Genomic DNA, 18,993 nt, shown 5'->3' with positions numbered 1-18,993 from the left:
TTAGATATAGAATGGATTTATTTTAGTGTGTTTCAAAAGAATCCTTCCTCCCACTCCCACCAACAAATAAGCAAGGACAGGGAAAGGATATACAGCAAAACAAAGCTGGGCCAAATAATCTATCATATACATGCACATATACATATACATATATAAGCATATATATTAATATATGTATATTTGGGCATGTAGATGTCTCTCTATATATATGCACATACTAATAAAATCACTATCTATCACCACTATAGAAAAAAGGCAAAATACTTTTCTAGCAAATAATGGGAATAAAATAAAACTTCTTTTAAAAATTTTCTTTATTATAAAGGGATTAAACTGCCACTAATTAATGATCTATTTAGTGAAGTTGAGCAGCAGAGGGACTAAATAAGCTTTCATAAATAGGTAAAAATTAATGACAAAAATATTTAAACTATATGTTAAACTGTTAAATAACTTAGCCTAAAATAAGTAATATATATATATATATATAATTTATGAAAGGTATTTAATTACCTTTTTGTTCCACTTCTATTGGAGAGAGAGAAGTAAAGAGAGAAAGAAGAAAAGAGAATAGATTAATGGTACGGTATTATCTAGGCACCTTTATCTTTACCTCTTTCAAATTTAAAGGAAATATTAATTTATTTCATATGTAATTCATAGGACATTAATTGGTTAAAATTCATTCCTCTAATTCAAGCTCAATTTAAAATAAATACCTTACATGATTTTTTAATTTAAAAAACTGAAATATAAGACAAAAATTCATTAACTTAAGAGAATAAATACAATAGTATACCAGACCATAGAAAAGGGATATATAGTATTCATAATAGGAATATCAATATTTCCATTTATAAGGGTAGCTCAGGTACTGTAACAAAAGGTTTTCCAATAATTTAGCTAGTTCCACTTATCACATACTATTACATACTAAACACAGAACTGTTTAAATGAGTAGCCTTTTCTATATCCATCTCAGAAATTGATCTTCTGAACAGAACCTTTAATTTGAAACTAATTTCCCAGGCCAAAGAATAGGTTTTTATGAACTAACAGATTTCTGAAATAGATATACAATAAGGTTACATTTAGGCATTAAATGAAAGGAACTGAAAACTTTCGTGGAATATCTTTTCTTTCCCTGTCCACACAAATATCATATGCTATACGGAATATAATTATTTTCTTTAATAGAAAAAACATCTATAATCATTATGTGGGTATCAGCATTGATATACCCACATTGCTCAAATCTTAGATATTTATCTTAGATACTATCTTAACATGAAACACTGAATGAATTCTGAATATCTAGGCCTTATAAGTTATAGAATATTACTATTTAGATACTTTCAATCAACAGGAATTTACTAAGCATTTACTATATACTAAGGATTGTGCTAAGCACCAGAGATAAAAAAAGAAAGGCAGGAACAGAAGAGAAAGCACTAGTAGTTAGGTTGGTAGTGGGGCAGGGCTGGAAAAGCATTTAAGCCATGGGCATAGCTGGTGCACAAGTCCAAAGATGGGAGATGGCCTATGATGTGCAAGGAATAGCAAGTAGAACCATTATAGTAGGAACATGAACGTGGAAGGGAGGAAAGTATAGGGAATCATAATAAGCAAGATGCTTAGAATCACAGACATTATAATATTTCTCTGAATACAAAAGAAGTCAAGGCAAATTGTTGGGAAATGGTGATAAAGTTACTGCACCAACTTCATATATATATATATATCTATATAAAGAATTTTCCTGTTCCCTTAAACAAGGATTTAGCTCCATGAGAACAAATAACTACAGCGATTAAAAAGATACAACAAATTTAAATGCTAGAGTCGATAATTAAAATCAATGCCCTAAGTCACTGAAGAAGAAAAAAAAAATGATTGGGATATACTAAGTAATTAAAGGTAATATGAAGCACAAATGAGTATCAGGAAGAAAATGTCTTTTAAAACAATAATCCTTACAATGTGAGTTAACTACCTGGAAGTGGAAAATAGTGGGAGGAAATCTGACTTTAGGGGGACTTGAACCACAGACAAGTTGGTTCATTAAATAACGGACAAATTTAATTTTTTTTTTCCTGCTCTAGGGTAATCTCCCTCCCTCCTCTTCCTCTCTCCTAGTCTTCCCTTCTCTTCCCCTTCCCCTTCCTGCTGGAACTCTATCTTTCCAGAAATCAGCAAGAGTCAGGATCACTAAACGTCTTTATTCTAGATCTTTACCTTCGCCTCCAACGCCCGGTCACGAGTGCAAGTGAGCGTGAGTTCCACCACCCAAGTTTCTCTTGCTCCTCCCACACACGTCACTTCCCCCTCTTTGTCCCACCAATCAAGTCAGCACAGAACAGCTGGGGAGGGTCAACCTTAAACAAGTTAATAGGGAACCGTCCAATTGGCAATTAGTCTCACGTGCTTCACCATCCAAGTGCATTGCTCAGTTCTAGCCCTTTATATCTCCCGCTTTCTTTTGTTTTAGACCACAGGAGGTCGCGCCATCCCTGACCTTTCAGGGAGATGAGAACCCCAAAAAGGACGTGATCACGCCCCCCCTGACTTCTCAGGAGGGGAGATGAAAGCACTAAAAAGGAGATAATCACACCCTCCCTGACATCTCAGGAAGGGAGATGAGAAGCACCAAAGAGAAGTGGGGATTTGCTAGCGGGTTTCTGGATTGAAGGGCCTTATTAGAGACAAGTATGCACAAACCCATCAGCATGGGAGTTATTACACAAGCACATAGCAATAACGCAGAGGCTATTAGTGGTGACTCTCCCCACAGTCAGTGCAGACTCGATGTGGTGTAACAAACAGGAATTGTACATGCAAATAGTGACATAACAAACAATATAAATCAACATGGTATTGTAAGAGATTTCCAGAAGTCCTAGAAGGAGGGTATGTAGACACCAGACACACATACCCCTTCTTCAGCAACCAAGAAATAGTCCAAAACCAATCTATTGTCCATTGCTTCACTGTTAGGGAATCCAATGATCCCCACAAGTTTTTGAAATCCAGCAACAGTCTTATGATGCCTCAGAGAATCCAATGATTCCTGAGGACTTTTCAGTCCTACAATAGTCTTATGATGCCTCAGAGAATCCAATGATTCCTGAGGACTTTCAGTCCTACAATAGTCTTATGATGTCTCAGAGAATCCAATGATTCCTGAGGATTTCAGTCCTACAATAGTCTTATGATGTCTCAGAGAATCCAATGATTCCTGAGGATTTCAGTCCTACAATAGTCTTATGATGTCTCAGAGAATCCAATGATTTCTGAGGATTTTCAAATCCAACAGTTTTTGATGTCCATGGGTCAAACGCCATAACTGCCAGGTTCTTTCAGTGGTGGGCACAGTCAGCAACGGAACCACCCGATGTTTCTTGGGCCTTCTCCTTCGTTTCAAGGGTCTGCTCTGTCTCTCTCCGATGGACAAGGCGAATACGGCTCGTTGGCACCCATCTGATTCCTTCTCCATCTGTAGAGATACAAGCAAACCCTCTCCCCCAAGCAGTTAACCTATCTGGTCCCTTCCATTCACCACTTTCTGGGTCTCTCCACATCACTTGGCGATTATCTAAAGACAATGGAGCTGCTCGCACTGGACACTGCCCTTCCGGTGAGTTATAAAACCTGTCTGCTGGAGCCAGTGCATCTTTGTCAAAAATTAAAAAATTAATGGTATAGAGAACTAAATTTAGAAGTTCTCTAGGGTTACCCGTGGCTCCCCCTTTCTTTTGTTTTTGGAGGAGTGTCTTAATATCTCTGTTTCTTCTCTCTACTATTGCCTGCCCTTGAGGATTAAAGGGTATGCCCGTGGTGTGTAAAATCTTATACTGTGCACAAAAGTGTGTAAAATGTTTAGATGTATATGCAGGTCCATTGTCTGTTTTTATTGCTTGTGGCACGCCCATAATTGCAAATGCTTGTATAAGGAATTCAGTGACCACTCGGGCTGTCTCTTTTGCTGCTGGTATTGCAAATGTGAATCCTGAAAAGGTGTCTACCACGACATGGATAAAAGATAGACGACCAAAAGATTTATAATGGGTCACATCCATTTGCCAAATTTCATTAGGTCTCAAACCACGAGGGTTCTTCCCTGGAGGGAGTGTAGGAGCATGGAAAGGAAGGCAAGCTGTACAGGCTTTTACTATGCTCCTAGCTTCTTCTCTTGTTATTCCAAACTGCAAACGTAAAGCTCGGGCAGCCTGATGATATTTAGAATGAGACTCTTGTGCTTCTTGAAATAAAGGAGTACTGGCCAGCATGGTTAGAAGGCTATCTGCCTTTGAATTACCATCAAAAATAGGACCTGGAAGTCCACTATGGGAGTGGACATGCAAAATATAAATCTTACCCGGATGCTTTCTCACTTGCTCTTGAAGCTCTTTAAAGAGCTGATATATATTGGAGGCTACAAATTTTATTTGGGCTGTGGCAATTCTTTGTACCACACCTACTGAATAGGCTGAATCAGATATTATATTTATGTCTCCCGGATAATAAGCAAGAGCTAGAATGATTGCATACAATTCATTCTGCTGAGTGGACTGAAAAGGAGTTCTGATAACTCTCTTTATGGTTAAGTCACGAGAATACACAGCGCAAATATTATGTTTGGATGCATCTGTAAAGATAGTTGGTCCTTTAAGAGGAACTTTAGAAACCTTTTCTTCAAGAATCCATTGCCAATTATGTAGCAGTCTGGTTATCTTTAATGGAGACCCGTGTGCAAAATTTGGAGCCATGGTTAATAAAATTTGCCACTCTGGGATGGTTTCGCAGCACACATTAACTTGTGCATTAGTATAAAAGGTATATATCTTGTCAGGTCTTGTCCCAGATAATTGTACTGCTCGTTTAATGGCCTTTAATAAAATTCTAGCCACAAGCACTGGGTAAGGAATAAGGCTTTGTTCTGGTTGTGCTGGGAGGTTCACCCACTCTATCACACTGTCTCCTTGATGAAGGACTGCTGTGGGGGCCTCTTGTGTAGCAAAAACTGATATTTCCAAGGGTTTTTGAGTGACTCTTTCAACCACATTGGATAAAGCCAGTTCAACTTGTCTCAAAGCCTCTTGAGCTTCTTTTGTAAGCTGGCGTGGTGAATTTAAAGCACTGTCTCCCCTTAAAATGTCATATAATGGTTGCAATTGACAGGTAGTCAAACCTAGCACGGGACGCATCCATTGGATATCTCCTATCAATTTCTGGAAGTCATTTAAGGTGTTTAGCTTCTCTGTTCTTAAGGAGAGTTTTTGTACTGTAAGCACCTTAGGATATACTTCATATCCTAAATATTGAAAAGGAGCATGTCTTTGAATCTTTTCTGGAGCTATGTGCAATTTATAATTCCTTAGTGTTTCTATGGTTTTTTGTAGACATGCTTCTAACATTTGTTCCTCAGGTGCACATCCCAATATATCATCCATGTAATGTAATAACATTACTTTTGGAAATGCTTTTCTTACTGGAGTAAGAGCAGCAGCAACATACATTTGACACATAGTAGGGCTGTTTTTCATTCCCTGTGGCAAAACTGTCCATTCATATCTTTTATAAGGCTCAGCTAAGTTAACGCTGGGCACTGAAAAGGCAAATCTTTTCATATCCTCCTTATCTAGAGGGATAGAATAGAAACAATCCTTAATGTCTATAACCCACAGAGGCCATTCTCTAGGCAACTGAGTAGGAGATGGAAGTCCAGGTTGAAGAGTTCCCATAGTTTCCATCTGTTCATTTACCTTTCTTAAATCAGTCAACATCCTCCATTTTCCAGATTTCTTTTTTACAACAAATACTGGGGAATTCCAAGGACTTAGAGAAGGTTGTAAGTGTCTAGTAATTGTAACTGCCAGAAGAGCACGCTACAAATGGCGCTCAACGTGGACACATAAGGAATTATCAGGTTTTGAAAATATTTAATATTCAGAATTAAGATTCTGAAAGATCCGGTAGAAACGCCACTTAAGAGGGAAGACAGAGAAGCAATATGGACCCAGGTAAATCTGGGATCAGGCTCAAGGACACAGCTGAACATAATGCTTATTATATAAAGAGGTTAAAGAGCCAGATGGAAGATATTTTAACAAAGATCACCACTGAAGAACAGCAGGAAGCTTGTAATCAAGCTCCACAAAGGCTATCCCCACACCCAGTAAATAGAGCTAGGAGAGGGAGCAACCTAGAGCTAATGCGATTGTATGACAGTAGAGAGTATAAAATGCCACAGCAAGAGTTGCTGGAATTGCAGGTTAAACTACAGATGGAGAAAGAAGAAAAAGCTAGGTTACTACAGATAGAACAGGAAGAGTTCAAACCAGTGGCTGAAACTAAGGAAGGAAATAAACGAATCACATGGACTTCAGTTGTAGAAATTCTTCTTAGCGTTTTGTTGGTTTACCTCCTGCATTGTTGTTTTAAGGAATTTATTGATTACTCTTTCATTGAGAAGAAGTTTAGTTCTTTTTATGTGCAAAGCTCAGGTTGGATTTTAAATCAGCCTTTGGGGAATTTTCCAATTCTTCTTCCCTCTGCCTCACCTTCTTGGGCCAAGGGAGAAGGGGGAGGAGGAAAAGGAAGGGCGATAATACCATCAGCACTGCCCATTAATCCATTCAAAACTCCAGTGTCTTCATTTCAAAGGACAGGAGAAGGCTTTATGCCTCAAGGCAAAAAGGAATTGTGGGGTATTGAGTATAATCAGAAAAGTTTTGAAAATACAGTTCAGTTAATTTCTAAGAAACCTTACAGGGATAAGGCCTTGCAGTTAGAGAGAGTGGAGTTTTATACTTGTAAAACTGCTAGGATCGTCTTTGGAGAGTTGAAACTCCTCTTTTCTTACCTCGTGGATTTTCCACTTCCACAGGTGAGCTTGATTTCCCAATCCCCTACGGGTACTTATAAAACAGTGTTTATGTTTAGAATGGGTTGGAAAATTGCTATTTTAATCACTAGAATAAATAGACAGTGTGTGATCTTTGACCCAGGAGGAAAATATCAGATTTATTGATTCACACTCCTGAAGTACAATTCGGTATCAGAAACTCAAACTTTGATTTTTAGGCAAAAGAATTCAGGGATATAGCCGAGTGTTCTAGTAAAGTCATTACTGCACAGACTATCCCCAAGATCTTCTCTTCTAAACAAGAGAAGGGAATTTTGGGATATGTGATTGCTTACAATTTTTAAATTTTGATTTTACATTTTTAAACACTTTTGATTTTACATCTTCAAAGTATTTTGATTTTACATTTTAAAGTTATTTTGGTTTTATATTTTTAATCTATTTTGGTTTTACACTTTTAAATTATTTTGGTTTTACATTTTTAAATTCTTTGCATTTTACCTTAGCAATGCACTTCGGGCATACACAGAAAGTGCAGCTAAGTGACAGACTGACTTTTGTCTGACTTGTTAATCTTTTTGACAACAACTTTGTTTCCACTGTGATGTGGAAAGGCCTGGATGGCATTTGGAAAGGCCCAAGTTGGGCCCCGGGGACATTCCTTCCTAGGTGCAGATCCAGCAGCAGAGTTCATCCCCACCAGAGACATTTGTAACCTGGGGATCCAAGAGAAGGACCAGACAACAGCCCAGAGGGACCAGCCAGATGTCCGCAGCCCTTCAGACGCTGATGGCGGCAATGTCCCTCCTGACCATGACACCAGAGACAGCAGACACAGTTCCAGTGTTGCAGCTGAGATGGACTGTTTTGGCTGATACGCAATATAAAGAAAGACTGTAAATGGACAATGGGCCTGCTTGCTTCTCCCATGGCTACTTGCCATATGGTGGCCTGGGGAGAGGCTTTGCCCTATGCTTTCTATTGAAGGACTATGCTTTTAAATTAGTGGGTGAAAAACCAACACACCCACCTGCCATTGTTATTGAGACAATGTTACTGGACATGACTTTGCTTATGTGCACCTGTGAATCTAGAATTGTTCTAGAATTGTGAAAAGTGCAATAGAGAATTGTGATAAACTAGAATTGTTCTAGGATTGTGAAAAGTGCAATAGAGAATTGTGATAAGCTAGAATTGTTCTACAATTGTGAAAAGTGCAATTGAGAATTGTGATAAACTAGAATTGTTCTAGGATTGTGACAAGTGCAATTGAGAATTGTGATAAACTAGAATTGCTCTAGGATTGTGAAAAGTGCAATAGAGAATTGTGATAAGCTAGAATTGTTCTAGAATTGTGAAAAGTGCAATTGAGAATTGTGATAAACTAGAATAGCTCTAGAATTGTGAAAAGTGTAATAGAGAATTGTGAGAAACTAGAATTGCTCTAGGATTGTGACAAGTGCAATTGAGAATTGTGATAAGCTAGAATTATTCTAGGAGTGTGAAAAGTGCAACAGAAAATTGTAAGAAACTAGAATTGGTCTAGAACTGTGATAAATGTAACTAGAATTGTGACAACCTACCTCACTGATATTTGTTAACTAGAATTGTGATGTTTTACCTTGTTGACTTCCCACCTCAGTGTTGACATCCTACCTCATTGGCATCCAATCTCTTTGGCCTATTATCTCGAGTATGACTTTGATGAATGGGTTGAACATTTGGGCCACTGTTGAGCCTGGTTCTCATTGTCATACTTCTGTTTACTGATCTGCTGCTTTGTACCTCCTTGGGCATAACACTCTGTCATCTCATGGACCAAGTGAACTATAGCTGGTGCTAAAAGTTTAGCTTGATGAGATGTGCGGTTCCCGCAAAACAAGAGAAAGGGAATTGTAAGGGCCCTTTAAATGGGCGGACACAGTGCATCGGGAGATTGAGGCCCAGAAGTATTAGGACTGCCCTTGGGCGGGATCCTGGCCATATTGAGATAGCTTCGTAATGGGTGACTCTCTCGCTGATTGGCTGTGTGTATGACCTCACAGGCCCTATATAAGCCCACTGCAGGCAGCAACCGCCCTCTTTTTAATCTCCTGCTGTTCACCCTGGCTCCTAGCTTGGGTGGCCAAGCCAAGATGGGTAGCCGAAAGAGGTAAGGATTTTGGTAGTGAACACATGGGTCTTCTGACCAGGTGTTCACCAGGGAACCAACAAGTCAGGGCATCAGCTAGGGCATTATGTGAGTAGGTATAATAAAGGCTTTTAAGATTACACGTGGTTATTCTTGAGTGCGCTACCGGTTACTAAGCTATAGATTCAAGAGATTGTGGCCAGAGACCTTAGAAGGCCTCAGAGGAGGCGAGCCGGGTAGAGCTCACACTGCAAAGGACAGTGGTCAAAGGTACTCTGGTGGGTCTAGGACAGACTAGTAATTGTAACTGCCAGGAGAGCACGTTACACCTTCCCCTTCCTCTGTCCCCTTTTCTTTCTTCCTCCCTCTCCCCCCTCTCTTCCAGGAACTCTGAAGATATCACTGATATTTCTCTATTAAGTATAGAAGAGACTCTCAACCATTATCAGACTCTGATATAAATTAGTATCTCGGAAATATTTGTCCATAACAGAATAATAGTTATGACTCTTTAGAATTCTTCCAAGTAAGTAATTATATAAATGCCTCCACATTATACTTCATGTTATTTCAAGAGCTCTTCCTGATAGCCTAGAGACTTCCATGATTTATCATTGCTGACAATCTTCATGGAGCACCCACAGCTTGCAATAGATTGATTGTATATTTCCATATTCCTCAGATAAAGGTTTAAATTAAACAGGGATAAGAGCTAGGAAGGAAGTTTCTCAGGTGCTAATTCACAGGGGAGAATAGTAAGGCCAGTCAATTCTTTGAATTAAATCTGGAAATGAAGAGTATCTCTGTAGTCAGCATATAACTGATAGTCAAATATAGGAGAAAGCTCAAATATAGGAGAAAGCATTTGTGTCCTAATTTCACATTTTAAAGATTTCATTTTTTGAATACTTGTATGAAATAAACTAACATATGAAAAACCAGGGAAAATAAGTTATACAATAACTACCACAATGTGAATGAAAACATACTGGAGGATATCAAAATTCTCATCAATGCAGTACATTGCTGGTGAAGCATGCCTCGTGCATTGGTACTATGTTCTTCATACCTGCCCCCCCCCCTTAACTCTACTTCTTTTTACATGAGAACATTCTATGGGGAGTACAAGGGAGTCAGACTGGTTGGAATTTTAAAAGAACATCAACAAAACATTTATTTATTTTTAAAAACTATATTTCCATGTGTTGTCTACTATCAGACATGCAATTTATTATCAACATAAATACCTATATCACAAGGAATAAAAGTTCTTGTCATTATAATCTGTATATTTGAAAAAGGAACATGAAAACATTATCCTTGTTCTAAATTCCTCTAGGGATGTTACAGCCTAAGGAAGAGTTTTCCAGCTTCATCAGTTCTGGCGATAGATATTTAAATTCTAAATTTCACAATATACATGGGAATATAACCTTCTCCCTTAAAAAAAAGTAAATCCATCTCCTAGACTATTAATCTTGAAATAAATTAACTGATCAACAAGAATTTAAGTATTTATCATATATAAAAAGCACTATGCTTTTTATATATGATAAATATATCAAAGACAGAAGTAAAACAGTCTACATCCTCAAGGAGCATACAATATAATGGATGGAGACATTGTACAAGTGGCTCTCTTAAAAAAAAAAAAAAGAGTATGAGATGCTTTTGAATTTAAAGTGATTATTAATATTTTAAATCACTTTATTTTTTTCTAGAGAATGAACAAAATAACAAATTATGTTCTGATCAGCATTTGATGATTTCTGAGATGCAAATGTTCATAATAAAATTTTAGAAGTTGGTCATACTGAGCTAATGTGCGCTACCTCCAGTTCTCACATACTTTACCATGTTGGAATATGCAAAACTGATGTATTAATTCCTTATTTGTATTCATTCTCTCTCTCTCTCTCTGTCTCTCTCTTTCCTTCTCACACTTCCTCCCTTCCTTCCACCCCCTCCCCCTAAATTTCTTTCTCCAGTGGTGTGATGAAGGAAAATATTATTCCTATTCTCAAGAAGTATTGACTTAAAGAGTATTAGTAGGAGATACAAAGAAATACCAACATTTAAGCCCTCCTCACTTTGGAAAGTCATCTTGTTTTTTAAGGATCTTTTTTTCGCTTTTTCAAAATGTTTTCACTCATATACCACTCCATTTTGTTTCTAATGAAAACTTACTTTAATGTCATTGGTTCTGGTCTTAATTCATGAAGCATGGATAAATGTTGTATACTTCAAGAGAGGCTTGTCACTGTAATAGTTCTTAGCTAAGCATTATAATTTATTGGGCACCTCTACTTTGGAAAAAATTATACTGATCTTGACCATGTTTATGACTAGTTGTAATTTATTCAGCATGTTACTGGTTGTCTTCAAAACCAAACTGAACTGAAAAATAAATTTAAACCAAAATAACCACCCCCTCAATCCTTGAATGAGGGTAAGGAGAGGGAAAGGGAAGGCAACGCAGATATTCTGTATTTCTGACAAAGTTACTAATATTTAGGATATGTCAATGGTTATTGCTTATTTATCACTTTCGTGGAATAATTGATAAAGATTTCTGATTTCTTAAAGTTTCAAAGTCTATGCCTTGAAATTTAATCTGGATTTGTATAGCTAGGATAACATGGTCAACATTTGTTTTACATTATCCACTAAGGTGATGTTAATATTATTTATCTCATCTCCATAAAGAGGTGGAAGTAGTTTGGAATGAAGGAAAGAACCACGAGCCCTAGCATCAAAATTCATCTATGATACCCATTCCCATTGTAACCTAGAATAAATCACTTAATAAATCTCAGTTTCCTCATCTGTAAAATGAGGAACCAGTTCAATTAATTGCCTTGGAATGTCCCTTTCCACTTGGATTCTATTTTCTCTGTAGTAACAGCAGCACAACTTTGTGTTTCTCCAGATTTGATGACATATGCTAACCACTGCATTAATAAGTATCAGCTGATTAAATCTGAGCTTTCAGTTCATATATTTACTTCTTATTTGACCCTTGGCAAATCATTTAATCTCTGCTTCAGCTTCTTCAACTATAAACTGGAGAAATTCAACACCTTTAAAGTGTTGTTAAGAGAATCAAATAAGATAATATTTGTAAAGTACTTAGGATAGTGAATGGATCAAAATAAGCTCTATAAAATGTTTATTACTTTCTCTTATTCTGACTTTTCCTTTCTTTAGTACAGAGAATTAGGGGGAGTGGGAAGGTCCATTTGCTCTTTAATCCTCAAATCTTCATAAAATGGATATTATCCATAGGACATTATTGTTTATAGAAATAAGATGTCATTAGTTCTACCCAAGTCCCTATCACATGCATTACTTTGAATTGCATTCTTTAATTATAAAATACATGGTTCAGAGAACACATGCATGTATTGCCAAGGTTTTTCAAATTGCATTGCAAATTACAGAAATTGTTAAGTGCCCAAAATACCTTTTTGTTCATTAAATGAGACTTGGGAAACTTTTGCTTTAATAATGCTAATATGGTTTTAGAAACTTTAGAAACACTCTCTCTCTCTCTCTCTCTCTCTCTCTCTCTCTCTCTCTCTCTCTCTCAAATACACAGCCTTCATTTCCACTCAAACATTTGTGGATACAAGCTTAGTTAATTTTCAACTACTAGTAAAATGGTAAAATGATGAAAAATAGTGACAGATCATGTAAAATATTAAATCAATTAGAAACTTTTTAGTAACAAGGCATATATAAGATTGTGTACTCACAGCTTATATTTATGTCTTTTACATATAGTCATCTTGGTAAACAGTCCAATACCAAGAGTCACTGATATTTTCCTTTCCTTCCCCATTCCCTTCAGTTTATGACTTTTAGACTTTCTTGGTCTTTTCTGTGTTTGTGTGTGTGTGTGTGTGTGTGTGTGTGTGTGTGTGTGTGTGTGTGTGTTTTACTCAATTCAGTAGACCCTTTTGTTGCCTGGAAATCTATTGTCCACACTTCTTTTTTTACTAGTATTTATGCTCTTTGAGGGCAGGGATTATGCTTTATTTATTTTTCCTTTTGTATCTCTCCCAGTGTCTAATTTAGCACACTACACAAAGTAGTATTTAATTAAAACACAGTTAAATCAATATAAGTACATGTGTTCCTAATGTTTCTGCTTAATATCAAGGACAAAATATCTTTATAAATCTTTTGGTACCTATAGTAGGGACAGAACACAGGATATAATAGGAAATAGGTCGGAATTTTTATGGCAATTACAGTAAAATTATCTTGCCTAATCATACTTTGTATCCTTTATGCATCCAAAAATGGGATATTAAAATGCACTCGTCCACTAAATGTGTATTTATACATAGTTTTTAGGCCAGTCTACTCCTTTTAACTTAGTATACAGTAGGTACTTAAAACATTAACATTGATTTTGACACAGTAAAGATAATTCTTTAGATGAGTAAAGTGTCTTAGAAAAATTAAAAATTTTCCGTGTAAATTTCACAGCCGGTTAATTAGGCTAAATTACTCTGTATGATGAATATTTTAATGTCATACATATATGTCAACTCTGCAAGTTAAAAAAACAACAACAAATTTTCAGAGAATTCAATTATGTGGACATTTTGAGATTATGCAAGGATGATAGACCAATTTGCATTTTCTGCCTATTCTCATCCAAATATAATATTGGTTATTTATCTAGAAGGGAACTCAGCATTTGAAGGGGGGAACATAAATAGTATCTTAAGGGGGGGGGGAAACAACAAAACATTTTAAAGTAATCTCAATTAGATCAGAATAGAAGCTAAATTAAAGCACCAGTAGGACAAAAGAAAAAATCGTTCAACTAGATAAATGAAAATAAGCAATAACATTAAAATCAGTTAACTGTTATTTAGTGGCATTAAGTGCTTTGTACTATGCCTTGGTGCTATGAGGGATAAAGAAGAAGCATAAAAAAGATATAGTCCCTGCTTTCAATATAGTTAGGGAGAGAAGATTTATATATGTGAAATGAAAAAGAACAAGATAATGTAGTCAGTCTCCAATTTATTTGCTTTTGTAAAACTCTAAATGTTATTTTACCCTAGAGATGTTATAAATTGTTACTAGATTTCCAGAATGGTCTATCATTAATTAATTAAATATTTAAATTAAATTAAATGATAATTATTCTGGTGCAAATTTAAAACATATCAGTAGTCCTATCTTTGAAAATCATAGTAAATTATAAATGGAATGGGATCTAGGCATATGAATTCATGTAACTCTACTAATGGCAATCAGTACCTTCTTAAAAATTTAATGTCTTACAGAATTGCTTGAGATACTGAGAGAAGGGGGTCATATACTGTATGTGTCAGAGGTACAGTATATTGACAATTAATATTTTAAAAACTAAATGATAGGTATTGATAGTTGAAAATTATTCTATAGTTATATGACAATCTACCTTTCTTCCACCCAGCAGCTTCCTTCTTTACTCAGTCTTCTTTCAATGACATGTTATCTATTCTTTCTTGTAGGAGATATCAACTCTTACCATTGCATGGATATCTGTCACCTCTCTCATCCTATTCTCTAATCCTTTAAAGTTGGGACCTCAGGAATTGTTAAGAGTGATTTATATAGAAGAAGGTTCTTTTCAAGTCTCTATAAATTTAAGTTTGATAAGGCTCTTAGGTAGCTTGTTTGTCTTTCAGACCCATGTGTTGCTGTGGGGAGATAAATGATGGTATGAAAATGGTCTAAACAACTTCTCTTTTTACTGTTCCAGTTCATGTATTTCATTTTTCAGTCAGTGTTTACAAAATGCCTGATTCTTCAAAGATTCATGTTGCTCAGCAGTACTTTCCTGGAGTTCTGTTCTCCAGAAATTTTAAAAGCAAAGGTAATAGGAACTCAGAGTACTCTTCAAGGATATTCATTGATTTCCTCTCTCAAGGTAGAAGAGAATGTAACTCAGAAAGAGAAGCCTAGATTGAAAAAAATCTTTTACAAGACAATACTGCCTATGGTTGATCACACTGATTTTCAATTTGGCAACATACACACAGATGCACATAAACTGCTTATCACCCAGGTCCAATAGTCACAAGGTACAAGAAAAAGGAACTATGGAATGTTATGGAGGTTCACTAAATTTTTTGAATTGCTCTATTTTCTAGAAATGTTGAACCTGGAGCTCATAGGAGGCTCTGAACAGGTTGAGGACAATGCCTCCCCTTCTCCCCATGTTGACATAATTTGTTGTTTGGACCCCGAATTGGAGTTCTTGAGTGTCCTTGGGAGTCAAGACAGGCACCAATCAGTCTTTGCTAGTCTGAAAAACAGCTTACTCTTGTAGATAAATCATCATCTCTTCATAGTCCAGGAATTCCCAAAGGAAAAATTATTGCTTTTGCCATTTTAATTATCCATTACTTCTTCTCCCCTGCCTCTTCCATTTAGATGAACATTTTCCCTCCTCTTTCTGTCTGAATTTCATAAAAATGCAAGCTTCTGTTTGGATTGTGAAATTTTTTCCCGGCTTAGGGTTCATGCACATGCACGTTCATTTCTCTTGTTATAAATCTGGTTGCAACTCAGTGTCTCATGGACTTATGATACTGTTTTTGGTTAATTGTTACCAATATTCTTTTCATAATTTGCTATATATTAATAAAATTAGTTTTGCATCAGTGCAGCATAAGTCATTGGAAGGCCATGTGATTGCTACTACATGTTATTGAGTGCTACATATAGTGAGTGCATTTATATATAGATACACATATTTTATATATATATATATATATATATATATATATATATATATATATATATATATATATATATATATGAGTGTGTATTTGTATGTATACAAATATGAGTGTATGTGTTATGTATACACTTAAACATAATACATGTGTACATTAAAACATATCATATGAGTTCTATTACATATCATAAATCACATACATAAATACTAATATAAACATTAATACATCAACAAATTAATATAAATGGTATTTTGTAATGTGTATTATATAGTATCTAATAAACATACATATATGTACATATTAATACCTATATATGGGTGTGTTTATACACATGCCCCATTCACTTATCCAAATAGAGGATTAGTAGTTAGATACTCAAAGCCCTAGAAAACTTTAGTAAAATGGAAATGCTCAGAAGATTCATGGAAGAAACAAAATTAAGGTTAGTCTAGAAGAATTGAGAGAGTAAGAAGAATGAAATATAGGTGGGAAGGCATTATAAAGGATGGGAATTAACTAGTTTTAGGTATCGGTTTTCCTAAAGTAGGAGAGTAGATTGAAATAATCAGCTCTAATATCTTCCAATTGTAAAATTTCAAGAACAGATGTTCCAGTGCAGATGTGAATGATAATGAAGAAAAACAAAGTAAATTAAAAGAGAAAAATCACACACATATATATGCGCATGAATACACACACACACATACACACACAAATCATACCCCTTAACTGACAAATGTACATAAAATTTCACTAAAGAGCAGAAACAACATTCGTGAAATTCTTCTTTTGGGCCTGTTGATTCTTATTATTCTAAAATAAGTCCTTTCCTTTTCTTTCATTCCACATTTAACAAGACAAAAGAAAAACACTTATGTGGAGGAAAAGCTTCCTCTCCATGATGCTTATTAAGATTTTAATATATTGCATATCAAAAAACCTGACAGACATCTGTCTCTTTCAGCAAATGAAGTGCTAATCCTTTATTTAATAAGAGACAAAGGTAATCTCTGAGGCTCAGTTTTTAAATTATGTTTTTCAAATAATACCCATGCATCACTGAATAAAAGTGCTGCTCAAGCACCTTGTATTACAATAGCTTCATATGATGAGTTTCCAAAATTATCACCTCTTAATGAATTTCACACTGGAGTGTGTAGATTGAAAATGTCAATAATTCATAAATGCTTTCACCAACCACATTCTAATTTAAGCACTTAAATTTAATATATACGGATATTGTAAAAACTAAGGCTAGCTTTTTATGAGTAATTTATATTAGCCTTCCATTCATTTGATAGATTTGTAAAAACATTCCAAACTATTCATATAGGTTTTCTTTAGGAAACTCTGCTATTAGTTGACTTTTTTGAGAATCTGAATAATGTAGTGAAAAAATATTAATATTTAAGTTATTACTTGTAACACTTAAAGTGAATATTATACTTGGCTTATTAAAGATGTTCCTTTTCTCCACTCCCTAAATTGGTCAATCCTACACAGTAACAAGACAGTGTTGGGTGCTGTTAAATGAAAATGAAAATGCTGTTAAGTGAGATAATCATTTATAAGCTTCATGTATACATATGTAGATACATTTGGCAGGTCCACTTAGAAGTTAATGACTTTTTTTTTTAATTTCAAAGGAAGCTATAAGAAAGTTATGAAGAATGGGGTGGGGAGAACAGTAATGATGACAAAAACTGAGAAGGAAAACAGATACATTTATCTAAGTAATATCATTTTCTCTGGCTAATATATCTACTGACACATAAGAAATAGCCTCCCTCTGCCCCATTTTTTTCCATTTCTAAGGTTTATGCATCCTTATCTTCTGCATACCCAACAAAAACATCAATACACATAAATTTTCATATATCAGTAAATATATTACATTTATAATTAATGTCAAGATCATGATATTTTAGAGCTTGGAGAGGATTTAGAAAGCATCTGGTACGGGATTCTTAAACTTTGCTTCATGGATAAGGTTTCAAGGAGTCTATGAACTTGGTTGGAAAACAATTAATCTTTATTTTCACTAACCTCTAAATAAAAATTAATTTTGCCTTCAAATATGAATGTAGGCAATAAAACATTACTCAGAAAAGGGATTCATAAACTTCACCAAACTGCCAGAGAAGTCCACGATACAAAGTTAAGAACTTTTGCTCTGGCATAACCACTCATTTGGATGAAGAAACCAAGACCATATCTCAACTACAGTTCTAAACCAAAAAAAATAAATAAGGAGAAATCAAGTTCCTGAATAATTCTAAATTTTTAGAATCAATAATGATGATGTCATATCTGTACATCATTTGCATGCTTTCATTATGTTATCTCATTACTTCCATTGAATAAACTAAGGACTTATCATTATTCCAATTTTATAGTTGAAGAAACTGAGGGTTAGTAAAATTAAATGAAGTATACCAAAAAAATCAGAGTTTAGCTGGTAATGAAGTGGAGAATAGAAGGAAATTAGTTTCCAAATATCTGTTCAAGCACACTTTATGTAGTGTCATTTAATTAATATTACCTAGAACAAAAATTTCAAATAACAAATATTCCTGAGAAGGAGTGTATCACAGATTACAAAGCTTCCTTTACTCCTAAGGATTCTCCTATAATTGTTCTGATACTATGAACATGTTTATTCCAATGTTTGCATTATCTCAGGCACACGAAATGATTCAGATACATTTATAAAAGTAAATTTTTAGTAACTTTCAAAATAAATTTAAGTAGGGTAGGTGATAAATTGAAGGATATATGAGAGTGACAGAATCAGAGAAAGACAAAGATAGAAACAGAGACAGAGAGAGATATACAGAAAGACAGATAGAGACAGAGAAAGACAGAGAAACAGATAGAAACAGACAAAAGAAACAGGGTGGAACAAGAAGGAGGAAAAGAGGGAGAAGAAAGGGAAGAAGGAAAGGGAGAGAGGAAAGGGGTGTGTGTGTGTGTGTGTGTGTGTGTGTGTGTGTGTGTGTGTGTGTGTGTGTGAGAGAGAGAGAGAGAGAGCGCGCACCAATTATATTTATTAAGTACCATCCTTTCAAATGTCTCTTCCAATCTGGAACAAGAAACACTAACCAAGCAGTCAAAAGTCTGTCTTGCCATTAGAGTTTAACAGATCATTTAACACACGATTCTGATTTATAGACAGTGAAAATGACATATTTAATTCTCCAGGCTACTTAAATAAGCACTACAAATGTAATGCTTGATTGGGGAAAGAA

At 35.4% G+C, this 18,993-nt stretch overlaps 1 protein-coding gene across 20 annotated transcripts in view; it reads right to left on the bottom strand.

Moving 5' to 3' along the window:
• Positions 1-18,993, bottom strand: part of ADGRL3 (adhesion G protein-coupled receptor L3) — a 1,041,133-nt gene that overhangs the window by 470,544 nt on the left and 551,596 nt on the right. The window contains exon 1 of one of the 20 annotated variants that reach the window (XM_074272795.1): positions 514-621. The exons of the other annotated variants lie outside the window; for them this stretch is intronic. The gene's annotated coding sequence lies outside the window, so the exon portion shown is untranslated. Of the gene's footprint in view, positions 1-513; positions 622-18,993 lie in introns of those variants that run through there. 20 annotated transcript variants of the gene reach the window in all.

Source organism: Sminthopsis crassicaudata, chromosome 6, assembly GCF_048593235.1.
Source record: "Sminthopsis crassicaudata isolate SCR6 chromosome 6, ASM4859323v1, whole genome shotgun sequence".
Taxonomy (NCBI): domain Eukaryota; kingdom Metazoa; phylum Chordata; class Mammalia; order Dasyuromorphia; family Dasyuridae; genus Sminthopsis; species Sminthopsis crassicaudata.
The sequence above is the reverse complement of the archived record's forward strand: the minus strand, read 5'-3'. Positions and strand labels throughout refer to the sequence as shown.